This window comes from Mus caroli, chromosome X (genome assembly GCF_900094665.2).
Source record: "Mus caroli chromosome X, CAROLI_EIJ_v1.1, whole genome shotgun sequence".
Lineage (NCBI taxonomy): Eukaryota > Metazoa > Chordata > Mammalia > Rodentia > Muridae > Mus > Mus caroli.
Window position 1 is genome coordinate 16,724,526 of NC_034589.1, and position 7,567 is coordinate 16,732,092.

A 7,567-nucleotide genomic window follows, 5' to 3' on the forward strand; every position below is an offset into this window, starting at 1 on the left:
GGTGCCATCTACCATGGTATCTTGTCTTTTGCATTTTTAATTCTTTGTTGAGCTAAATGTGGGAGTAGCTCATCCTGACCCAAATGGGAAACTTGGGTGAATTCCTCCTTCCCTTTTTAAGTTTGTGATCCTTGGGCACCGCCCAAACTGTAAACTTGCTAGACAGCAACAATCCAGTAATTTTCTCAATGTCATTCTCCTCTACCTCCCTTTTCTATCTTGCTGCAACCCAACTCCCAACAATCCCACTGCACTTTCTGGAACTCACTCCATAATACAAAAATACTACCCCCTTCTTTTTCCCACTTCTTTCTTTTATGCTCATTCTGTCTGTTCCTGGTGACTAGAAGTTGGCTTTCTATATCACAACTCGACCGTTTATATAGTAATGGCAAGGCTCTTCTCACTTGTGCAGCCTGCATTCTAGGTTGCCAAGTAATTAGAGAAAATTATGTTACAATTCTTCTAACCACCACCACTACTCTCTAGCAGTAGAAGGATTATTTTCTTTAAAGTAAAGGATAATACATATTTCAGGCTTTGTGAAATAAGCTTAAACTCATAGGCATGGTTATGCTCCAATACAACTGTATTGATGAAAACAGTCAAGAAGACCAGATTTATCTATTGGTATTTTACCAGTCTCTACTCTAAACTAGTAATCTTTCATTTTCATAAACATGATATGTGAATTCAATTAGTGCTGCACTGCATTAGAAACCTACCATTGGACACAGTCCCAAGGGAATGTGGCTCTTCCACCCCAAGCAGCCCTCAACTGTTGGAAGCACCTCAGCTAGGGGTGTAGCCACAGGAGCCCTCACCACTCCATGATACAATTTTAACTGGCTTGTTTTTGTGCAGTAACCTCTACAGCAGTGCTCATTAGACTCAGTGAGACAGACAGACAGACAGACAGACAGATGGATGGATGATAGATGATCATATGTATGTATGTATGTATGTATGTATGTATGTATAAATGGAGAGCATTACGTTGAGAGGTGAAGAGAATAGAATAAGGGTTCCTGGAAGGAATTGGGGAGGTACAAAGATATAGATATGATCAAGATACATTGTAGACAGCATGAAATTTTCATAGACTAAAATAATCCTTCTGTTTTTTTTTTTAATCAAACTAACTATATACCATATTTGACTTGTCCTTTTTCCAGTCAATATAATCCCTGGTCATTCCATCTTTATGGAAAACTCCAATATTATGGTGGTTAACATGGATGATCATCTTGGCAGGATGTCTGAGTATTTCTATAAAGGAGCTTCTAGGTTAGGTTACTAGATTAGGTTAACTGAGGTTGGGAATATCTTCCATAACTATGGATAGCGCTATTCCATGGTCTGGGTTTGCCAAGAAAGTAAAAAGAAGAGTGTGAAATGAGTGCCATCATTCATAGCTCTGCTTCCTGGGTGTGGATACAATGAAACCAGCTGCCTCATGCTTCTACTATCACATTTTCCCCCTTTAAATAATCTATATCCCCTCAAATTATGAGCCCAAAACTCCTTTAGTCTTTAAATTGTATCTTTCTATATTTCCTCACAGCAACAATAAAAGTAACAAATACAAACACATAGATGACAATCATCTCTACTCTCACCAGAATTGTGGATAATTGGGATTTTGGATTTACAACCATGCCTCCACAGAATATTGACATCTTCAATCCCAATGACTTTAATCTCCACCCTACCTCAACAATCTAATCCACTGCTATAGGAGATAATCTCTTCCCCCCTCTCATTTTTCTTCAGACAAATATGCCATTATAGCTTCAGCTTCTATACTAAGGACTATCCAACCTTTCTTTCCCAATAAATCTGCTCTATGATCTCAAATACCCTGTTCATTAATGAGCAGTTAACTTCCACCAGGCCCCTCACTATCTTATATTCAGTCCACACATAACCAATCACTTTTCCCTTTTATTTTTTTTTATTATCTTTAATATATTTTTACAGTTCAGTCATTGTCCCCATCCCATTCTGACCTACAACAGTTCCTCATCCCATTCCTCCTCCCCTGTCTACAAGAGTATGTCCCCCACACACACACACACACATGCGCGCCTCCCCATTTCCTAGGGCCTCAAGTCTCACAACAGTTAGGTGCATCTTCTCTCACTGAGGCCAGAACAGACAGTCCTCTGCTGTGTATGTGTTGGGGGCTTCATATCAGCTGGTATATGCTGCCTGGTTGGTGGTTCAGTGTGTGAGAGGTCTCAGGGTCCTGGTTAGTTGAGACTGCTGCTAATCCTATGGTGTCACCCTCCTCCTCAATTTCTTTCAGCCTTTTCCTAGTTCAACCACAGGGGTCTCCGACTTCAGACCATTGGTTGGGTATAAGTATCAGCATCTGTCTGTCAGCTGCTTGCTGGGTTTCTCAGAGGGCAGCAGCCATGCTAGGCTCCTGTCTGTAAGTACATCATAACATCAATAATAGTGTCAGGCTTTGTAGCCTCCCCTTGAGATGGATCCCAAGTTGTGCTGATCACTGGAGCTTCTTTCCCTCAGTCTCTTCTCCATTTTTCTCCTTGCAGTGCTTTTAGACAGGAACAATTATGGGTCAGAGTTTTTGACTGTGGGGTGGCAACCCCATCCCTCCACTTAATGCCTTGTCTTTCTACTGGAGATGGACAAGGCTCTCTCTACAAGTTTCTACTCTACAACTTCCTTCTCCTCACTGTTGGGCATTTCACCTAAAGTCCCTCCCTTTGAATCCTGAGACTGTTACCTACCAGGTCTCTGGTACATTCTAGAGGGTTTCCCTACCTCCCACCTCCCAAGATTGTATATTTCTATTCATTCTGCTGGCTCTTGGGGCTTCATTCCTGGTACCCCTTAATACCTGATCACATTCCGCTTTTCCCTCTGCCTCTTCCCCTCCCCTCTCCCACCCAGTTCCTATCCTCTCCCTGCCCCCTGCTTTCTTCTCCCTCCCAAGTGGAATTGAGGCATCCTCACTTGGGCCCTTTGGATTGTTGAATTCTGTGGATTTCATCCTGGGTATTCTGTATTTTTTGGCTAATATCCACTTATTAGTGATTACATACCATGCATGTCCTTTTGATTGTGAGAAACCTCACTCAGGATAATACTTTCTAGTTCCATCCATTTGTCTGCAAAACTCATAATGTCTTCATGCATAATAGCTGAGTACTATTCCATTGTGTAGATGAGCCACATTTTCTGTATCCATTCTTCATTGTGGAATATCTGGGTTTTTTTCCAGCTTCTGACTATCACAAATAAGGGCTTCTATGAACATAACAGAACACATGCCCCTGTGGCGTGGTGGGACATCTGTTGGGTATATGCCCAGGAGTGATAACCAATCACTCTTGCTAGTACACACAATTCCTGTTCTAGTTTTCTTTCAATTCCCTTAATTATCAATATCACATCTTACTGTTGAATCATACCAGTTACCAAAACTTTCTGTCAAGTAGTTAAATACAAGTGAAGAATATTGTATTACTGGAGGGACCAGGAGGGAGAACAGAGGTTGGGATATAAAGTAAATTTTAAAAATTGTACTACTGTGTGAACTTGAGTTACTGTAAGTTATTGACTTTTTGTTGACTTTGAAATAAAGTCTCATGATGTAGCCCATAGTGTCCTAAACCTCACTAAATTGTCCAGACTGGCCTTGAATTCATGGTGATCATCTTACCTCCATCTCGAAAGTATTGGTACTATAGGCAAGTGCCTCCTTATACTCAGACAATTAATGAGGTTTTAACCATAATTAACCCTTCATTACCTGTAGTCAATCATTTTAAGTCTTCATTTAACTGCCTTATTATGTTTCTTAGGCAACACAACATGATTCTATAAAGAGATTTAGAACGCAGATCTAGGTTTGAATTTGGTCCTACTGATTTGTTAGTTATGGTCTCAAGCAAATTATTTAACCCTCTTCATGTTACTTTCCTCATGATCAAAAAGGAAATAATATGTACATTATATGTTTAGTAAGATTTTATATAAAAACAACACATTCTATGAAAACCCAGGATTAATAAATGATAGCTATTAACAAGCATTCAGATTCAGCAGATCACTATGTACCTTACTTCAATAAGACAATTAAATGTTTCTTTAATCCCAAGTTCCTAAAGTAACAGAGAAACGGGTTAAGTGCTTACTATTATGCTACACATAAAAGCAATGAAGCTCAAATGCTTGACATACATACAGAAGCCATGTGGTTTAACCTAAAACACTAAGTATTCCACCCCAGGGAAACAGGAAAAAGGGAAAAGGGAAATATGAATGAGTATGAGTCAATATAAAGTTGCGTTGGTAACACACTTGAATTCCTGGAGCAAGTTTTTCGAAGAGGCTGTATAAACATGAGTTGCATCTCAGAATAGTTAGCAAGCAAAATTGAAAAAGAACATATATCAGTCAGCTCATATGTTTTATTGATCATAGCTTTGAGCTACTGATATAAAGTACCCTATATCTCTAGGCTACACTATACAAAAGTGCCCTGGCCAGCACAATATGAAACAATCTTATTATTGTACTGAAACATGTATGCTGGGGTCACCACTGGCCTCTACATGGCCATATCTAAAGGCACATTTCTTTCTGGATTCATCTTGCTTTTCTGGGAATATTTGGTCCAGATGATTACCCAATCCTTATGGAAACTCACTTCAGTGACCATGCTGTTTCTCATAATTTCCTGGTTGCTTCTTTTCTGTCAGTTACAACTTTGCTCTCAGAAAATATTGGAGTTCCCAAAGATGCTTTTGTTAGCCCCCTTCTCCTCTCATTTTATTTTTATACTCTGTTCCAAAATATGAAGAATTACTATGTACTGACATCTAAATTTGTATCTACTTCCCTAGGGCACTCATCTTTAAATATATACATCCAGTTGTTTGGTGTCTATTTTCTGATGATACTTCAAAATGTTAAAATAGAAACTCTTATAACTATGGGAAAAAAGCCACAGCACAGCCTATTTATTCTTGGAGGTATTTGAATGATTTTGCACAAGGAAAAATGACCTGTACATTTTTCTTTTTGAGATTATAATTTAATTGCTTTTCTCCCTTCTCTTTCCTCCCTCCAAACCTTCTCATATATCCCTCCCTGATCTTCTTCAAATTCATAATTTTTCAGGAATTTTTTTATATATACATATATATATATATACGTGTATATACATATATACATATATATGTGTGTGTGAATATATATATACACACATGACTGTGAAAGGCAGCTTAGTTTCTGGTTGAGCTTGGTTTAAAACCCTGGTGACCCAGCAGGTAACCCTGCAAGGGACAGTAGGCATTTTGCCAGGCTCCTAGACACCAAGCTCCTGACAGGAGGCCTCAGCTCTCCATAGTTCTGTGGCCATCAGCCACAGAAGAGCAATGCCCCAAGCCCCTCCACAGATAGAGGATGTGACCACAGATCACATAACCTCAAGACAGATCTCCATTTCAATGAGGCACTTAAAGGCCTGAAGGGCTTAGCCAATTAAGCTCCCCTTCCCAGACACTCCTCCCTGCAAAAGGTATTTAACTCAGGCCTGCCCCGAGAAAATAGGATATGGTTTTTACTCATCAACTTCCCACCATGACAATAAATGCCTTAAAACCATGGACTGTCTCTACTCATTGGGACCTGCCATGGGAAGTAATGGAGCTGGCTGCCTAGTCTCCTTCCTGCAGAAGGCCTCTCTGCACTCCCTACCCTGGACTCCACCAAGTCAAGCTGCTTGCCTAAGTGAGCAAAGGATGCTCCTCCACAAGGGACACAGCCAGAACATCTATGCCCTGTTCCCTCCAGCCCCGGGCTAGATCCAGCCCAAGGGCCCCCACTCCATTCTCAGCTCTTCTATGGCATCCAGTGGCGTCGGTGATGCCCAAGAATCTGAGAACCTGAAGTCCTCTGCCTCCGTGCAGGTCCAGGACCCCAAGCCAACTCTGGCAGTCCTGGGGACCTTAGATTATGCCTCGCCCCCCCCCCCCAGAGCTAGGTCCACCAGGAGACCAGCTTAGGGAATGAACAGTCAAAATTCCCGAGTCCTGCCTTGCTAAGTGACCCAAGCCATGATCGGACACAAGCCACCATTAAACATATATGAAATTTGGGTTCATAGAATGTTATTTGTACATAAGTTTTCAAGGCTGGCTGTTTGGCACTGGAAAACCTATTTGTGTTTTCCCACCCCTGGGGAGAACTACGACTCCTGCTTCCAGCTTTGTTCAGTTGCCTATAGATATTTGTGTAGGGTTGAGACCTCACAGACTTCACGCCACCCAAAACCTACATTTTGGCATGGCCTTTTGTGTCATTGTTGTTCATCGTGGTTTTTTTTTTTAATAGTTTTTATTAGGTATTTTCCTCGTTTACATTTCCAATGCTATCCCAAAAGTCCCCCATACCCTTCCTCCCCACTCCCCTACCCACCCACTCCCACTTTTTGGCACTGGCGTTCCCGTGCACTGGGACATATAAAGTTTGCAAATCCAATGGGCCTCTCTTTCCTCTGATGGCTGACTAGGCCATCTTCTGATATATATGCAGCTAGAGACACGAGCTCCAGGGGGTAAGGGTTACTTCATATTGATGTTCCACCTATAGGATTGCAGACCCCTTTAGCATCTTGGGTACTTTTTCTGGCTCCTCCATAGGAGGCCCTGTGATCCATCGAACAGCTGACTGTGAGCATCCACTTCTGTGTTTGCTAGGCCCCGGCATAGTCTCACAAGAGACAGCTATATCTGGGTCCTTTCATCAAAATCTTGCTAGTGTATGCAATGGTGTCAGCGTTTGGAAGCTGATTATGGGATGGATCCCTGCATATGGCAATAACTAGATGGTCCATCCTTTCGTCACAGCTCCAAACTTTGTCTTTGTAACTCCTTCCATAGGTGTTTTGTTCCCAATTCTAAGAAGGGGCAAAGTGTCCACACTTTCGTCTTCGTTCTTCTTGAGTTTCATGCGTTTAGCAAATTGTATCTTATATCTTGGATATCCTAAGTTTCTGGGCTAATATCCACTTATCAGTGAGTACATATTGTGTGAGTTCATTTGTGATTGGGTAACCTCACTCAGGATTATGCCCTCCAGGTCCATCCATTTGCCTAGGAATTTCATAAATTCATTCTTTTTAATANCTGAGTAGTACTGTATTGTGTAAATGTACTACAATTTCTGTATCCATTCCTCTGTTGAGGGGCATCTGGGTTCTTTCCAGCTTCTGGCTATTATAAATAAGGCTGCTATGAACATAGTGGAACATGTGTCCTTCTTACCGGTTGGGATATCTTCTGGATATATGCCCAGGAGAGGTATTGCGGGATCCTTTGGTAGTACTATGTCCAATTTTCTGACGAACCGCCAGACTGATTTCCAGAGTGGTTGTACAAGCTTGCAATCCCACCAACAGTGGAGGAGTGTTCCTCTTTCTCCACATCCTCACCAGCAGCTGCTGTCACCTGAATTTTTGATCTTAGCCATTCTGACTGGTGTGAGGTGGAATCTCAGGGTTGTTTTGATTTGCATTTCCCTGATGATTAAG